At 40.8% G+C, this 18,427-nt stretch overlaps 1 protein-coding gene across 3 annotated transcripts in view; it reads left to right on the top strand.

Moving 5' to 3' along the window:
* Nucleotides 1-18,427, top strand: part of LOC146613619 (SPRY domain-containing SOCS box protein 4-like) — an 87,451-nt gene that overhangs the window by 1,017 nt on the left and 68,007 nt on the right. For 2 of the 3 annotated variants that reach the window (XM_085378151.1, XM_085378152.1), the window contains exon 2: nucleotides 15,026-15,212. The gene's annotated coding sequence lies outside the window, so the exon portion shown is untranslated. Of the gene's footprint in view, nucleotides 1-15,012; nucleotides 15,213-18,427 lie in introns of those variants that run through there. The other variant, XM_085378153.1, reaches the window with a different exon arrangement.

The raw sequence follows: 18,427 nt of genomic DNA, 5'->3' as shown, positions 1-18,427 counted from the left end.
AACAAGTAATGGGCAAAAGTGTTGGTGTGGAAAGGTGGTCGGTGGAGTGTGCTTGTTGATGGATGACCTGTCTAAATAGGGGAGGGTGGGGGCTTGCGGAGGAGAGGAGGGAGGATGATGAAGCAGAAGGAGGAGACGGAGCTTTGTAAGAGTGACAGGGGGTCATTTATCTGTCTGTTGGATCTCACCAGCTGGTCACTACAGGAGATCAGACTGTTTACCAGCATTTTCCTTCACTAACTTCTTCCCTTCTGTTTCCTTTCATCTCATATCCTCAATTCCCATCTCCTGCACTTTTCTGCTGTTCTTGCCACAGTTCTTTTTCCTCCTGCCTGTTGTCCTATTCTGCTGATTGAATTATGGACACTTGAGCTGTTTACACTTTCATTTAATGGCCCAAACACTCAAACTGATATTGTAGCTGCTGCGCTATCAATAACAATGAGAAGTGCTTGGGCAATTTAAACATTGTGCTAACACAGGTGTATATTGAATTCTTCAGTGACTTTTGAAAAGGTTTATTTTTTTCCATTCAGTTACATGAAGGATTAGTGTAGCCTGAAACAGCTTCCTAGAGATTTTTAGTAGAGGTGCAACAATACTGGTATCGATATTGAACCGTTCATACAGTGCTCGGTTCAGTACGCATATGCATCGTACGGAGCCCCGCAGGGGACATGGGAGAAAAAAAAATTAAGACGGACTTTTGCGAGATCCCATGTCCCCCTAATTTTTTCTTCTCCCATGTCCCCTGCGGGGCTCCCTAATTTCGAGCAATACAAAATTTTTTATTTATTTTATCAACTTTCCTTCTGACGATGCTGTCTGTGTTGAGCGCTCAGTGAATCTGCGTTCGACTACTCCGCCTAGGCTGCATTGTCGAGTGCAGATCCACTGAGCGCAGCACAAGCTAGCAAGACAGAAGCTAAGCTCGTTGCAACATGGCAGCTGCCTCAACGCTACCCGAAGTAGAACCTCCCCCACCCTCATTCAGATCTGGTGTTTGGAGCTATTTTGGTCTTCATGTAAAGTATGACCCTGAAGGTAAACGTGTCATGGACAAAAGTAAAACAGTATGTTGGATGTGCCACGCAGTGCTCAATTACATTGGTGGGAACTAGTGCGTTAGCGCAGTTAGCTTGTTAACATGTTGATGCCCCACGCACGGGGCGATCCTCGTTACCGAAGATTTGCCGTGTTATGGCGTTAATGTCATTTCAATGAGATTAACGCTGACAGCACTAGGGGGAACACAACGAATATGACTGCACGTTTACGCAGACATCATCCTAGTGCAAAGACAAGTGGAAGCAGACAAAAACAACAAGCACGCATGCTACAAACTTTACCAGAGTCATTTAGACAGCCGTTAGCACATGATTCTCCTTATGGGGACCTGATATGTTTAATATGCTGCCGAGAATATAGCCCAGAAGAAGCGTATAGTATAGCTTTTATTTTGGAAAGAGCCATTTCTCTGTAATAAACTCTCTTTTCCAAAGATGGGTGATTTCTCGATCAGATAGATTTATTTTTATTTATTATTTTGTTGTTTCAGCAACATTACATTTAAAAACTGTACTTTTGAGTTAAAATATATATTTAAAATTTTAATAAATGACAAATTAAAAAGGCATGAACATTTTTTTTGTATCGAAAATATATCGAACCGTGTCACCAAAGTATCGAACCGAACCAAACTGTGAATTTTGTGTATCGTTGCACCCCTAGTTTTTAGATGTACTTTTCTATCATGCAGGCTGATATATACCGTCCATCTTATTCTAGCGTTCGCTACCGAGATCACCATTTAACGTCACATTCACACCTTCAACCATATGAGAATCTCCAGGCTTCACTTGCACAAATCTAGAGATCGGTCGGTGATTCTCCAGTTGTTAAGGAAAATGTGTATTCCCCAACCGGTTGGTGAGCGATTTCTGGATGAAATCAGTTGCAGAAGTGGTTGCTAGCAAATTGCTGCGGTCTACTGTAGTTTGCTTCGAAGATGCAGACTTGTCTGCAAACACTTGGCAACTACTCACTGAACAGTGGAGGACCTCGGTAAAAGTGTGGCACAACTTTTACTTTGAAGGAAATTTGTTTTCCAATTCTGTTCAGTTCAGTTTTTTTTGACTTTCTAAAGTATGGTAGTAAGTATTAAATGGTCTTTAATAAAAAGAAGTATGAAGAAAAGTGTACTTAAACTGTTTCCTGGTGCTGTCAGCTATCAGGTGATTTTACTTGTTTACATCTGCACTTTAAATTCTTCTGAATGCAACCTAATCCTGTACTTCCTATACATTTTCTCTCTCCTCCTTTGCTCATTCAGCTCTCTTACTTTTAATCTGTTTTTGTTTTTTATTTTCTGTTTTATTTCCTGCTTTTCTCCTGGCTCAAAAAAAGCTCCTTTTTATCCATCCAGAGGGACTAATAAGCTGTGTTATGAGTCAGTGTAAGGAAAGAGGCAGATGGGATTCAGCTTGTAGGCCCGATAAGGATTATTTTTTTTAGCTTGGCTGTTTCTCATCACTCCCTGTCTTTGGTGTTTAAGCGGAACAGATAGGGTCTAGCGTTATAGATGTAGTGGTAAAAATCACCCAGATTGAGATAGTGAAAGTTTGCTGTGAATCAAGATGTCAGAGTTGTTGCTTACTGACGGGTGACTTTCTCTAACTCATAAAAGCAACAACAGCCTTATTGCTCATTAATTAATCAACGTCTTGGTCACAGAAGCAAATATTAAATCTGATTTTATCTCATTTCTTTCGACAGTTGTTGAACATATTGCTCATCTGCATTCTGCACAGTTCCCAATGTGTCACTGTGCTCATTATTCGGTGAGACACAAGGCGATTTGGTGACAAGATAGACAACATTTTGTAGTCAGTATGAGCGGCTTTCCATCAGCCATCATTATTTTTAATTACTTTCTTTCCCTGCCTCTCCCACTGAGGTTGTTTTGTACCACAGGAAGCATGCTCTGACAGGAAGCAGACTCAAAGATGTGAACCTGTGAAGTCTCAAATTAAACTAAATCAAGGTTGGAAAATAGATCACAGGACATAGCACAGAAGGTTGCGGCTCTAATGGAGAGAGTCATGTTTTGGCAAACACGAGCAAGCGTTAAAAACTACGTGTTTTGAAATAATTTTTATCCTGCCTTTGTATGTACTGTTGCATGAACAAAATGTTGTATTTCTAATTGTACTTAAATGTCACATGTCCAAACTAAAAAGTTGGCTTGTTCGCAATGAATTATGTTATATTTTGAAGTCTCTAGTTTGGTATTTTGGCTATCAAAACCAACTGGATGCGGAGTGCACAGCTTTCCCTAGCAACACACGGTTACCAGAGCTCTAGGTCTGTGTATCTGTGGCCTAAGCAAAATGGGAAGGCATAGTATTACTTGGGTAACTCCAAACTGCTCAAAAAATAAGGGAATAGTCAATCATCACAGTATAACACAAAAGCAAGTTTAACTTCAGGAATGCCAAACTAGCCAATTTGGGCAAGAAAAGGATGACTCCCAAAAAGGAACTGGTTTTGTAGGTGGTGACCACAGATTATTGCGCTCTGTCCCACCTGTTTTTTCGCCAGTTTTGCTATTAGATAGTTTCCTTGTCACTTTGGTAGTGTAGCCTCAGCGGGGAAATAAAATAAGTAGAAAGTAATGCTTGGCATTTTGTGATATAAATAGATAATTTAGACATGTCTTTTTAGTTGATAAGAGATCAATGAATTGGGTGATCTGTTATGACACAACCTAGCCAATCAGCAGAGAGCTTCCAGCGACCCTTGCTGTTGACCTTGATCACGTTACTTCCTGCAGTCGCAGTTGTGTTCGGGTTTGTACAGTGCTTTGGGTTCGTTAAATAGTGTGTTATTTAAGCACATTTGCTATATAGGTTACTGTTCAGAACTTTGCCCTGCTTAGCAGTGAGTAAGAAAAAGTCACTCAGCTAACTTCGTTATTCATGTTTTAAATAGTGTGACGGAAAAGTTCCCTAGCCGCTAAGCTAACAGCTGCCTCATGCTCAGGTGTGTGTGTGGGGGGGCAAAATGGCTAGGAACCGTGATTGTTTTACTTTAAAAGTAAATTAGTTCTATGAATCCAACATGCTTTAGTTAAGTTGGAGTATGTGTGTTCTTAGTGTTCCTAGTGCTTACGATTTTGGTCTGGTTATAGCTTCTTTACTCTTCTTAATTATTTGTAATGAGGGTTAAAGTAGCATGTTATGGATACCTTAGACATTATTAAACATGGACATAGCTTCTGTGTTGAAAAAAAAATGATACCATGGTGTAAGTTCCCAAAAAAATAAACTTAAAATAAAATAAAACAATCGAGCTAAAGGCCACCAGAAAGGCTGTCTGACTCGACCTCTTTAAAGTGTGTCATGGTCATGCCATGTTTCAAAAAGGCTCATCTGTGGTGTGAAACTGCACGCACATTGGCCAACAAGCTTTCGCTCACAAGTCATAGCCAACCAATGTGGTTTCAACCATATCTGCCCTTCCTCCGAACATTTTTTTTGCGTTTTTTGCAACCAAGATAATGATGGAGGAAACGCTCAACTACAGGCTTTAAAAGATGACTTCAAAAACCGGTGAATGGCATCACAGTAGCTACTTCCATCTTTTATACTGTCTGTGGATGGTACCAGCAGCCCATTTGTGCTGCACTAGTAGCACAGATGTTCCTGGATGGCACGTCCATGCGTGCTGCCAAAAAAGAGTTTGCTGTTACTTCCTGAACCGTCTCAGGAGTGTTGAGGTGATACCAGGAGATGACTGTTGCACAAGGACATCTAGACAGTCCCCTAGAAGGGCATCAATCTAGCAGCAGGACTGGTATCCGCTCCTACAGAATGACCTCCAACAGTCACTTTTGGTTTTATGATCAAACTAACTGAAACAGACTGGATGAGGGCCAGATGGCCTTTAATGGGACCTGTGGTTACAGCTCAGCACCATGCAGCTTGCCTGGCATTGCTACCAGAAAGGCTGGTTTGTCACTAGTGCTGTTTTTGTCACGAGCAAGTTCACACTGAGCACATGACAGACATTAAGGACACTGGAGATGCAGTGGGGAAGGTTATGCTACGTACAACACTATAAATTACTCATGTAGCATGAGTAGTTTGGCAGTGGGTCAGTGATGATCTGGAGAGGTGTATCCATAGAGGGTCACAAAGACCTCCACCCATTAGCCAATAGTACATTGACTGAAGTCCTCAGACCCACTGTCAGACCTTACACTGGTGTGGAAGGCCCTGGATTCCAGCTGGTCCAGAATGATGCTAACTTCAAGTGGTCATGGTGTGGTGTGACACTGAATCAGCGCATGCAACGTTACCAAATTGTGCCACACACTGTCCTGGAGTTCACTGGGAGGAGATCCTCTAATTCCCAGATTCACCGTCTCATCAGGAGCATGCCGAGACATTGTTGGGAAGCACGTGGAGGCCATGCAGACTCATGAGTCACATTATTGCAAAAGCTGGATCAGCTTTCAGTTTTTAGCTTTGACTTTTGACGTGATTTCGCAGGGTTGGCGATTTTAATTTAACAGCTGACCGCTTGTTACACTGTTAAAATTTTCAACTTGAATATTTTGTTCATCAAGTTCAGATGTGCGATTTATGTGTTCTCCTAATTTTATTTGAGAGTGGCATCATTTTTCTGCCAGGGAGCTTCCTGCTTGGCTAATTCATAGCTGTTAAGAGTCCTAATAGTATTTTGAACCTTTTATCTCTGCCTGTCTTTGGACAGCAATGTAAATATGTGCCTTTTTTACCCTGCCAGATGGAGAGGGAATAGATTTATATTCAGCAGCCTTTTGTTAAGTCACTCTTGGATTGCTGAGCTTACAAAAATGCTTACACACAGACACACAAGCCTATACTTTAACACACAGACATCACTCAAGTAAAATCTGCACTCTCATGCAGGGCTGCACTCTAAAGTCAATGACATTAACCGCTGCAGCGAGAAGCAGAAAGGAAGATGGTGTGTTCCTCCTGCCCTTGGCATGTGCTTAGTGTTTAAATGCAGCAGTGTGTATGCACATTCACCTGTGTGTTCGTGCCTGTCTGTGCGTGTGTGTGGGTGGTATTTTGTGTCGCTAAAGTACTTGTGACTCACAGAGGCCATCACAGTGACAGGGTAACTCCAGTAATGGTGCACTTTATAGTCATATTGGCAGATTTCCTCCTTGTATGGGAATGTCAGGGATGCAGTCACAGTGCCTTATTTTCCTAAAACCATTGCGTGCATCTTTACCACAAACTGCACCTTAGTTGAATCACCAGTTTATCAGGATGCACGCAGTCGATGCTTCTTGTCATTTTATTGTCATTTTGGGTGATTTGTGTCTGTTTAAGGGAGTTTGCTGCAATAAGTGGTCAACACACAGCCCTGACGAGCCGCCCGTAATTTCAGAGTCCTTGGAAAGAAAACAGGGAAACTTGCAGTCATTAGTGCTGTGACAAATACCTGCGTTTTCAGTTAATGCCCGCTCTTCGTAAACCCTGTCATTTTAGCTCATTTCACCTCATCATGCCCTGTCTTGTCACGCATCATTTGGCTTCCTGTCGCTTACAATCATCTTGTCTGACATCTTGTCTGATCTGATTGAAAGTTTGCTCCATCTTGTGGTTTCTTGAGAGCCAAGAGGGCTGTGTGGAGGAGAGTAGCGGTGCGCTCATTTACATATAAATGACGACAGCGTCTGAGATTCTGTCCCCCTGCTTATTTGTCATTTTAAGGCGATTTAGTGTCCGTGAGGTTTGCCAGTGTGTGTTTCTGCTCAGGATAAATGTTTCCTTGTGTTGTTGTGTGTGCATGTGTCAGCTGAGCATCAGTTTGCATCGGTGCGAGGACAATCGGCTCTGGATCATTTGCCTCATGCTTTTGTCTGACTGTGATTTCATGTCTTCCACCGGACTATCTGATGGCTTTTTCAGGAGGATAAAATCTATTTACTCATCCTGGAATGCAAAGAAGGCATGTGATTGTTTTGTCTAGAGCCCCAAAACATCAGATAGCTGTGAAGAAAATGAAATGGAAAGAAATTCTAGAGGGCCTACTTACTAATTTTGGCTTCGATGACAGGTGATATTTTGTTTTACTAAAAAGGGAAACTAAAGAATTTCCTGTCAGAGACTTTCTTTGAAATCCTGGAAGGGTTCTCACATATCATCTCTGAGTGGTGTTGTAACTGGAATCCTTGCTGACTTTGCCAACTATTGTCTTTATAAAGTAAAAATAGACCAGACAGAATCATAAGGCCCAGTTACAACACATCACATTTGCACAAATATTGAAGTTAGATTTGTCCTGAGGCTTTAAATGCGAAAGCAATTTCAAAAAAAAAAAAAAGTGCTGAAATACTTGTGGGAAATTCAGACATGTTTTATTGTTATAGGCTGTGGAATATAACAGAACCATGCGTGATAAAACAAGCGTAAAGGTTTGCATTTCTTATCAAAAAATGCACACGGCACTCAAGGAATCCTGAATAGAAATCTGAAGGTGATTTCTGTGTTTGTCCCTCCTCTGCTGACAATGAGCCAGTCACCAGTCCAACCAGGAAATACGGTCCTCACCCCTCGTTTCTAATTCACTTTCAAGGAACCAGACATGCCTGTAATTTCTTTTTTTTAAGTGCTCTTGTGTAACAGTTCTCCACACTTTTGGCTGCTTATTCACCTATCTTCAGTCCAGTCCTTGTAGCCGACCATTTTCAGAGGAATGCTTTTTGTGTGTGTGTCTTTAAGCCACTTAAAACTGACCTAAGGAATCAATTACAAAGGCACCTGACTAGGGCGATGAACCAGTGTTGTGTCTACACGTAACAACAAATTGGCAAAGAACCAGTTTTTAGTTGTATCTGTAGACACTGTGTTACTAACAAAAAAACCTGGCTTATCTGAGTGTGGTGTGCACTGTGTGAGGAAACTAAAAAGTGGAGAACAAAAGAAGAAGAGGCAGGCCTGAAACTCTAGCCCAAGCAGATGAATTGTATTTGAAAGGCATGTCCCTAAGAAAGATCCAGCAAAGAACTAACACAGAGCCTGATGGCTGCATCAGGCAGATCTGCTGTTCACTGAAGCCTCATCAGAAATGGTCTCAGTGGAAGGGTGAAGAAGCCATTCTTAAATCTGAAGTATACAAGAATTTGACTGAAAATCTGTGGCAACACGCCCGAGGGAGTCATGAAATAAAATTTGCCATCAGTATGTATGGAGGAGGTGAGGAGAGCGGTACACTTTGAAATCACAGTGGAGGCTCTGTCATGGTTTGGGGCTGCGTTTCAGACAGTAGTGTTGGAGATCTTTGCAAAATTGATAGAATTGTAAATGCAGAAAAGTACTGTCAGATTTTGATCCACCATACAACAACATCTGGAAAGCATCTGATTTTGAACCTGTTTCTTTTGTTGTTATAATATCTATACAATTTACTGATCACTTCATTTGTTTACATACCTGCAAAGACTGTCCAAAAGTGAGCACTGTTTTCCAATTTCACTACCTTTCCACAACCATTTGAAAGCAATATAAACACTTTTGATGTTACACATAGTTGAATGACAGCAATAACTAAAACGCATGCTGTTTTGAGGCTTGCGTCTAGAGAGCAAAGAGGTCGCTAGAATATCCAGGGAAAAGCTTTTAGCGAACATACTTGCGTGATTCAAATGAGATGAATCACATCTAGGTCGACTCTTCATGTCAGCCTGTGTACATATTTGGGTTATTGCCCAAGTCTGCTTGGCAGATATTCTAACCTAAAAGGGAATAAACGGAGATAATCTGCTTTTCAAATAATCACAAAAACTAATGATCATTGATTGTGGCTGCTTAGAGTACAAGAAACATCTCATAATGACTGCAGTATCTGTTAAATTAAAAATGAATTAACAAATTAAATTATCTGCTCATGCACTTAAATAGCAATGGTCAAAGTGATAAAGCCTCTCTCTATCAAATCAAGAGCTCTTAATGATGTAAACTCGCATAATGAGATACCAGCATGATCAACAATCACTGCAAATTATGTTAAAAATATAACAAGAATCAGGAGATATCTCCTTAAAGATTACCTGTCCTTTCCGGTGTGTCAGCAGGTCCGTTGGCTTTGGTCGCACAACTGCACAAAAGTATCGATCTTATCTGTAAATACTGCTGGTCACCCTTTTTCTTTTTTCTTTTTAATTTAAGGGCATTTCCGACTCTGCCTCCCACTTTCTCCCTTTTTCTCTCTTTGGCTCTCTCTGACTATTTTCTGTCCATAATTACAGAGCTCATGAAAGCGTTTAGAGTCTCATGAATATTTAAATCTTGGAGGGGAAGTGTCAGGGGAGACCCATGTGTGGCTGGTCTGCCCTAATTATGGAGATGGGCCTACACACAGACACGCACACGCACGCACACACACACAAAGACAAAAGCCAGAAAATGATTAAAAGCTCCCAATTTGAAAAAAGTTAATATAGGCTTAAAGAAAGCCTGCATTATACATTTAAACAAAGGTAATTCAGAAAAATGGATGTATGTGTACACACACACACGCACAGACACACACAGCAGGGAGATGATAATGGCACAGCTGGTTGTAGCTTTGAGCTGGCTCTTTTTGCTCACTGTGTTGTTTAACAGTAAGCTAATGATGGGCATGGGCATTGAAGAGTACTAAATGCGACTCTGTCTTTGTGTATATTTGTAGCCAGCAGTCTGGGGACTGGGATGTTTTCTGTGCCGTGTCAAGTCAAGACAAGGATGAACAGAAATGTGACTCACTGAGTGTGTGATGGACACTACTGAGTCAGGGGGAAGAAGGAGGAGGCAGTCACGTTTTTTGAGTGGAAAGCTTGAGGAGAATTGAAGAATGCAGTGACAGACCTATACAGCAACACATGAAAAAGGATGAAGGTGGAAAGTTAATAGGTGGTGTTAGGGGGAAGGATAGAGAGAGAGAGAGAGGAAATGAGGGGCTGGGTGGTGGATTGAGATATGCAAAAGGAAGTAAAGAGGGAGAAAGGAGGAAGGTGAACAGTGCGAGAAGGAGCTGAATAAGAAGGCTGTGAAGGTGACAGGAAGACAGGTTTGCATTTAAAAAAAAAAAGAAAAAAAAGAAAAAAGAGGCTTGTATTGTGAGTCATTACAGAGTGGCAGAATGGTGAGGGATGGAGGTGACTGGTGAGAAGAGAGGTGTAAGGAAAGGTGGGAGAAATATGAGAGACTTAAATGGCACACAGGGAGGATGGGAGAACTGGAAATACACTGGAGTGTGTCACTGCCGATGGTGATGTATGTGTAAGGGTGAGAAGTGAGGGTGGTGAATTTAAGCACAAGTACAGCTTTGGTTTCAGTTCTGAAGTATAAGTATGCAGGCAGATATGTACAGAACTGCATTCATTTAGGAAGCTCAGATACTGCCAGAGAATTGAGATCAAGAGTTAAAAATGGTCTCTTAGGTCTCAGTTACACAGACCTACAGACTAATCGGCAACCATCTACAACCAGTATTGAGGGCAAAATGAGTATTCACTGACTCTTTGCAAGTGGTTGCCATAGGTTGCTGGCAGTCTCTACAAATTCGATTGCTAAAGCCCCATTCACTTAGCCCTAGGTACTGGTCGGTGACACCTGGTATCCACCGGTCATTAGAGAATGTGTGTGTTCCACAACCAGTTGGTGAGTGGTTGCTGCTAGTATGAAATTGGTCACCTCTGTAAGCCTCTACGACTGCTTTGGTTGCTCGCAGGTTGCTACGGTTACCAGTAGTTTGCATTCAAGATGCTGACTTGTAGAGCATGGCAATATGACAAAAATATTTATCACAATAAATGAAAATTTGCGATAACGACATAACTGACGATATAATTGACACTAGACAAAATTCTTTACAACTCCACAACTTTATTAGTGCAAAAAAAAAGTATTTTCACTTAAACAAGCAGCTGTTTTTTTTTAAGTGCATTAAAGTTATATAAAAATGTAACAGAACAGTGCAAATGCAAATTCCTTCCTGACAGTTTAACCAAAAGGCATTTCCAGTGGAAATTGGCCGACATATCCTCAGCATAACCATGTATAATATCCACAAAACTTAAAAAGAGGTTATACACACACAATACGGAAATATTATGTTGAAGCACAGTACGTATCACTCCACGAGGCTCCTGCCTACGATAGCCGTAATGCTCCGACAATCCATCAAGCGGTGCTGCTTCGTAGCTTAGCAAAGTCGTACTGAAACATTTGACAGATTTTCGAGCGCCGTGTACCACATAAAATCGTTTCGAGGTCAGTAAGCACAACCAGAATTCAAACATAAGGCACACGGGATTATAAAGGGCACTGTCGATTTTCAGAAAAATCAAAGGATTGATTTTAAGTGTGCCGTATTTTCCAAAAAACACGGTAATAACGACGGCCTGCTAGCATGCGCTACCAAAAATAGTGCTTTGTTGTGTATCTGACGGACGAAAGCCAAACCAGTTCCACACCACTGAAGTTGCAGCATTTTTACAAACCAATTCTGGTTCATCACTTTCATTCAACAATTGGCTTTCACCCTTCTCATTCTCCTCCATGCTTTTTCAGCCCTGTGCGTATGAAAACAAAGGCACTGCACATGCGCGTTTCACCCATATTCTATCACGATATTTCATTTTCTTATCGTTGCCCAACATTATACCGGTATTACCGTGAACAGTATGATATGGCCCATGTTCTGCCTTTAATAACTTAAATTGGATATTATAGTTGTAAACTGCCCTAGAGCTCCCTCTAGTGGCTGCTTTGTAATATGGGTTCGGTTACTTTGGGAAAGGAAAAAATGAGAACGTGAAGAAGAAATAAAAGATGGCGGAAAGTGATACCGTAATGTTATCGTTCTAAGCTGATACGGACCTTAAAATGTTGTTGCCTTGGACAAGATATGTCTGTAAGTATGAGTGTCGATAAAATAATTATTATCTTTTGTTTTGTGTAAAAATGGTACGATAATTTGTACATTTGAAAGTTTTATCTTGTTAGCTTGCAGTAAGAGTGTAACTATGGGCTCAAAATGTGGTCATAAATATTTTGTACTTGTAAAAAAGATTTGTATGTGTAAAAAAGATTTGTGTGTGCGTAAAAAAGATTTGTATGTGTAAAAAGAATTTGTGTGTGCGTAAAAAAGATTTGTGTGTGCGTAAAAAAGATTTGTATGTGTAAAAAAGATTTGTGTGTGGACTTAGAAAAAAAACCCCTGCAAGTTACAAGTATGGATTTTTGACCCTATTTTTCTTTCCTTCATCTGATTGGTCAATGTCATGTCAATCACAAATGTAACAATCCAATCAGAGAACAGATGGGTTAGGCTGTCGGAGGGGCGCTTTTTTGAACTGCAGGTCCTTGAAGGGTGATACCGTTTGAAGCTGGAGGATCGCTATATAAATATCCGATAGCAGCTAGGTCCCCTAACTTTCAGTAGCTGTTGAAAGGAAAAAGTTGTGGTATATCAGTGGTTAGAAATAACATTATTACTTTAGGATTAGTTTAACACAAAGTCAGGGCTGACCCAGGACCATTGCTGTGAGTCACAGTGCGCAGCATAAAAGTCCTTTCACATCGGATGCAGGATACGCTGCTAATGCTAACTGCTAACTAAAAGCAAAGGATCCAGAATTTGTTACGCTGGCTGCTGGGCTCTATGGGTTTTTGCAGCAGCTCTACCTGTACTAGATGCACCTGCTCCTTGTCTTTTCTATCTCTGACTTTATGTCCTCTACAAGAGTTTGTTTTTTTTGCTAGTTCTTCAAATGTTCAATAAAAACATGTACGCTAATTCATAACGAAGAAAGCTTTGTAATGAAGACTGTCATTTCCAAAACACTGCCCGCCCCCACCCCGCGGTCCGCAGCGCTGTTGAAAAGGCTGTGGAAGTCCCTGTATTAAACACGTAGACCTGTGACATAAAAATCACCAAACTCGGACAACCACAGACTGTTTTCCTTCGTGGTGATGAAGGAAAACGCTGGGTTGGCATGTAAAAGGGCATTTATTCCCTTCAAAGACCTGCAGTTCAAAAAAAGCGCCCCTCGACAGCCAAACCCATCTGTTCTCTGATTGGATTGTTACATTTGTGATTGACATGACATTGACCAATCAGATGAAGGAAAGAAAAATAGGGTCAAAAATCCATACTTGTAACTTGCAGGGGTTTTTTTCTAAGTCCACACACAAATCTTTTTTACGCACACACAAATCTTTTTTACACATACAAATCTTTTTTACGCACACACAAATCTTTTTTACGCACACACAAATCTTTTTTACGCACACACAAATCTTTTTTACGCACACACAAATCTTTTTTACGCACACGCAAATTCTTTTTACACATACAAATCTTTTTTACGCACACACAAATCCTTTTTACAAGTACAAAATATTTATGACCACATTTTGAGCCCATAGTCAGAGGCCATTCTTCAATAAATCAGCGCAAAAAGGAAAATAAGTCTGGTTATTGGAGCATCGTTATCTCGCTGTCTAGTTGGTGAAACCAGGAGACTCAGGGCGAGGACAGCATAGCCCAGCCGTACTGACTTGTCTACTAATACTTGCAAACTACTTGCCAAACGGTAGTGAAACTAGAAATGGAGAACAACTGCCTTCAAAATAAAAGTTGCACCTTTTGAAATGTGTTGGTTTCACAAGTAATGCATGACTTTCACTTCTCTATTCCCAGTTTACCATGGCACCATGGCATTTGGTGAGTGTCTGATTCACCCAGCAATAGCCAGGAATCTCCAGCAACCACTTACCAACCAGTCAGGGAATACACATTTTTCCCTAGCGACCAGATGTTGCTAGGGGCTCACTAGGCATAAATCTAGTCTACAGTGACATCAGCCCGCTAGCCTCAGCTACTCTATAAGTGTAACATAACCTCCCAGATGGTCGACAGATTAAAAGACGCACTGAGATTAGGCGATAGCAGATCTCCAGTTCAGCTTTGGTGCTCCAGATTCTCTTGACTCTGCTGAGGACAGATATCCAAAACATATTCTCTCATAAAGTGTATGTCACTTCTAAATTACCTACACCCATTCAGTCGGGTTGAGATCTGTGACTATGAAAAAAAACTGCATACGATCCTGATTATTTTTCATTAAACTATTCAGTCAGCCCTTCTCCAGTATATGATAACATCAGAGCCAAGACCCATTAGTATACTTAATATGGTTATGTATCTTGCTCTTGCAAGCTAGACTCTCCTCCCAAATTTAGCGTAATTATAAATGCCTTCTATATGACCTTTTTATAGTTCATCATGCTTTAAATTATGTTTTGTTTTTTCTTTTTACAGTATTAGAGTTTGGCATTTTAAAGCTTTCGGTACCTCCAGTGATTTTTATTAAAGAATGCGCTTTAGCAATGCAGACCTTCCCTTCCACCACTAATCCATCCTGAGGATAAAAATGAAATAAGAACAACAAAGTGAATAGATTTTAATCAGCCGAGACTTAGTGAAAAAGAAGCTTAGAGCATAATCGCATTCATTTATATGAAATAGTGTTCACAGCAGGAAAAGTTAAAAAGATATGTAAGAATGCTGTGGTAGTTATACCCCATCGTGACATTACAGTCTCATTTAGGTAGTCACGTGATGAGGTGTGAAAGAGTGGACAGTGAGTTTTGCTGATTTGTGCAGATGGGATGCGGAGTACGGCTCCAGAATGAGCTCAGTGGAAGGTTTCATGGAGGTGGACTGAAATGACACCTGACAGCAGGGATTTGACAATGCGATTGGTGTGGGGCATGGCAAAACCTGATTGGTTGACCTGAAAAGTGTATGTGTCCTCTGTCAGGCAGCTGAGTTGGTAATAGGAGACTGAAGACTGGGGGGAAAAAAATCTAGACCCTTTCCTATGGCAACATCTGGGATGAAAGCCGAGCAAATTTTCTTGACAACTTACTAAAGTTCTCTTTCCTTTCTCATCACTGTTAAACATCTGCGACAGACCGGGAGGATTTGACGTCCAGTCTTTTGAGCTCTGTGGTGACGACGGGAGATCGGGGCTCTTCTCACCGCCACCATGTGCGAGCTTTCATCAGGCCACTTCACAGCCCTCTGAGCGGAAACCGGACCACCGCCGGCGCATACTGTGAAGGCACGCTGCCGCCGTACAGACAGTGACGCACACGCGGGTATGATTATGAACACAGGCAGACACGCACAGACACAAACACACGTGTCAGCACCACTTATAACAGACCACAGTTTGATGAGGTGTGTCACCAGTCTGAGAGGAGTGGAGCCCACTATGCATATGTGTGTGTGTGAGTGAGAGAGCGTTGGTTAGCAGTTAGTAATCACTTTATCACATAATTGCAATCACCGATCATCATCCCACTACAGACAGTCACTGCATTAGACGGGTTTGTGATGTCTTTCAGCATCTGTTTCACTCCCAGTAGAAGGCAGAAAACAACTGTGGAAACAATATCTTTCAGTGTGGTCCGCAGTCCCTAGCAGAGCCTTTATAAGTGTTCTAGTGGTTTGTGAGATTCCTGTTTTAATTTGGTGCTTTTAAATTTGAAGGAAGGTTTGTTCCCCTGGTTTCCATTTTTAAACCTGAGTTGGTGGACATATGTGAACCCAGAGAGGGGAAAAGTATTGGTTACATTTGTCAAACAGTACATGTCATTTCAAATACATGCCACTCATTTCTCCCTTCTCAACAGTTTCAGCCATTAGTACGGTTCAGAAAAAAGGGAAACTGGTGGATTGTCTCTAAAGCTGTCACCAGAACCAATACTTAACCTTGCTGGGTACAATGTATCATTTAATATCAACATAGATACTATTTTGGTGTTAGTGTTGTCAGAAAAAAATGATACCTGGATACTAATTGACACAAAAAATTACATTCAGATCAAACGCAACAGTGTCGATACCAGTGAGGCTATCTCTGCTGCCTCCTGCTGATGCACTCCTGCACACAGGCACACAGCCCCTCCCCTCACTAGCAGCTGAACACATGAACAGCAGCACTTTAAATGTGCCAAAGCATTTTAAAGACTGAACCCCCGGTTTTTATGAAGAATTCTGAGAGGTCAATAAAGCTCCTATTTCAAACACAGTGAAGTATTTAACAGTTAATATAAATGATAACCTGGCCAGCACCCACCTTAACTACTAGTAGTTATTCACATTAAGGTAATGGATTGCGGCTATGGCTAATAATGTCTGTAATGTTAATGGACAGTGTTAATTTAATAGGATAACACAGGTACTTGTGTTGCGTTTCTCTTAAAGTCCTCAACTGAACCAGAGGAAATCCTTCCTGCTAGACAGAAACGGTAGTAGTCTACTTTAACAGCTATATGCTCAGCAATGACAATATGGTACCAAAACACCACATGGAGAGGATTAGTTCCTCTCCATTAGTTCCTCTTTAGCTAAATAGATTTGCCGAAAACCAGTTTGTTCATAATTTTCTCAATAAATGCCTTCTAGTATCAAATGCATTTAAGTATTGAGTATTTTCTTGGGTAAGGGTGAAGAAAAACCTGCATGGCACTATTTAAATATAAAACATGTGATCATCGCTCTTTTGTACCTGTGTGCTGTTCTTAACTTAGGTCAGTAAATTTGTAAGGTATGGAAGAGATGTACGTTTTTGTTTTTTATTGAAACGGCCCAAAGAACATTTGATAAAAGCATTTCTAAAAGAAAGTTGGGAAACTGTTTCTGTAAAAACGGAATGCAATGGTTTGTAAATCATTTAAAATCTGTATTTATTGAAAATGTCTTTACATTTATTATGTATCATTATTATTATTATTTAAAATATTGAATATTGAGCCAGACAAAACATTTTAAATTTGATACCAATGACACACCGGTGCACTGTTAAAGGCATCAGATATGATAGTATGGGTGTGAATTCTTTCACATGTGTGTGGGTACCATGTACAGGTGTCGGGTTAACTTACATTCAGAGAATATCTCTTATAAGGAAGGTCTGGACTCTTTTGGCAAGACAGTGTTTAACCACAGTCTGCATGTGTTGCAACAGAAAGGCTCTGTAGTAACAGTCCCAGCACTAAACCGGCATGCCTGCAGTCTAAACCGTTTGCCCACATTTGGCAATAAAAGCATTTGGCCGGGCCTATAAAACAAAAAGTAGAACAAAGGAGACCCTGAAATACAAAGCAGATGAAATCCTGTATCAATGAAGAGAAAGAGAACATTTTACTTTTAAAACATTTGGTCTCCTTAGTCCCAGGCGCCTACCAGTCCCTTTGGAGGTTTTAGAATCTGTTGAAGAGATTATATATCTCCCCTGGCCTGGGAATACCTGTGGATCCCCCCACGGAATTGGAAAATGTTGCCGGGGAGAGGAACATATAAACTGCTCAGTCTACTGCCACTGCCACCCAACTTTGATAAGCAGAAGATAAGAGATGGGTGCATGGATATGAATTCATGCCTTTAAGAAAGGAGACCCTTTTTATACCCTCACATGTGCACCCAGCTTCCTCTACGAGTAGAATCTAATTCTCTGGGAAACATTTATTATGTATATATTGGGATTTTTTTTAATGTTTTGCAAAACCATGATACAAGATAACAGTGGCTCAGCTTCACACAGAGCAGATATGGACCAAAAGTATCGACTGGAGTTTTGTCTGTTTGCACTTCTGTGATTTGTAAGATCTAAAATGGGTTTTTTAACCATTTCCCTCAGAATAGGTGCCTGCTGTGACTAAATTGAGAGCTGTCTGAATGAATCGAAACATTAATGTTGCATTACCGAAAACCACATTGCTGAGCCGAGAGACACTAAAATGCTCCACAACTTTAGAGTTGGGTGATAATTCCCCGGGGGTCCATCACTAACAGCAATCCGTTTCACGCGAAATGTAATCAGTGCATAAACAATGATAATGGTTGAACATTGTACATGGTACATTGCTCGCTGGCGGCCAAACTGTGTAATTACGACAGTGTTTCTAAATGACCTCAAATATGTAATTTTTGCCTGAAAAAATTCATGGTAATTAAGTGTAGCGTTTACATAGACCTGTTATTTTCATATATTTAGGTTAAAACAACCAATATGACGAATAAATGGACCTCAATTTAGCTTTTGAAATATGTTTTTCACACACTTACACAAATTTAAACAGTATAAAAGAAAGATTTTCATTTTGGTTGATCAGGACCAGTTGATGGCTGCATGAGTCATATTTTACACATTTGCCTAACAACCAAAAGATCCCCAGTTCAATGCTTGGAGGAGACTCAGAACCCTTTGGGATTGCATCAGAAAGAGCATAAAAAAAGCCAGCTCCAACATATAAAGCTACCCGCTGTGGCGAGCCCTTGTGAATAGGGGAGCAGCTGAAAGTAGCTT

Source organism: Diplotaxodon limnothrissa, linkage group LG18 (genome assembly GCF_057381915.1).
Source record: "Diplotaxodon limnothrissa isolate DT_005_m linkage group LG18, D_limnothrissa_male_GT1.1, whole genome shotgun sequence".
NCBI classification, from domain to species: Eukaryota; Metazoa; Chordata; class Actinopteri; order Cichliformes; family Cichlidae; genus Diplotaxodon; species Diplotaxodon limnothrissa.
The sequence above is the reverse complement of the archived record's forward strand: the minus strand, read 5'-3'. Positions and strand labels throughout refer to the sequence as shown.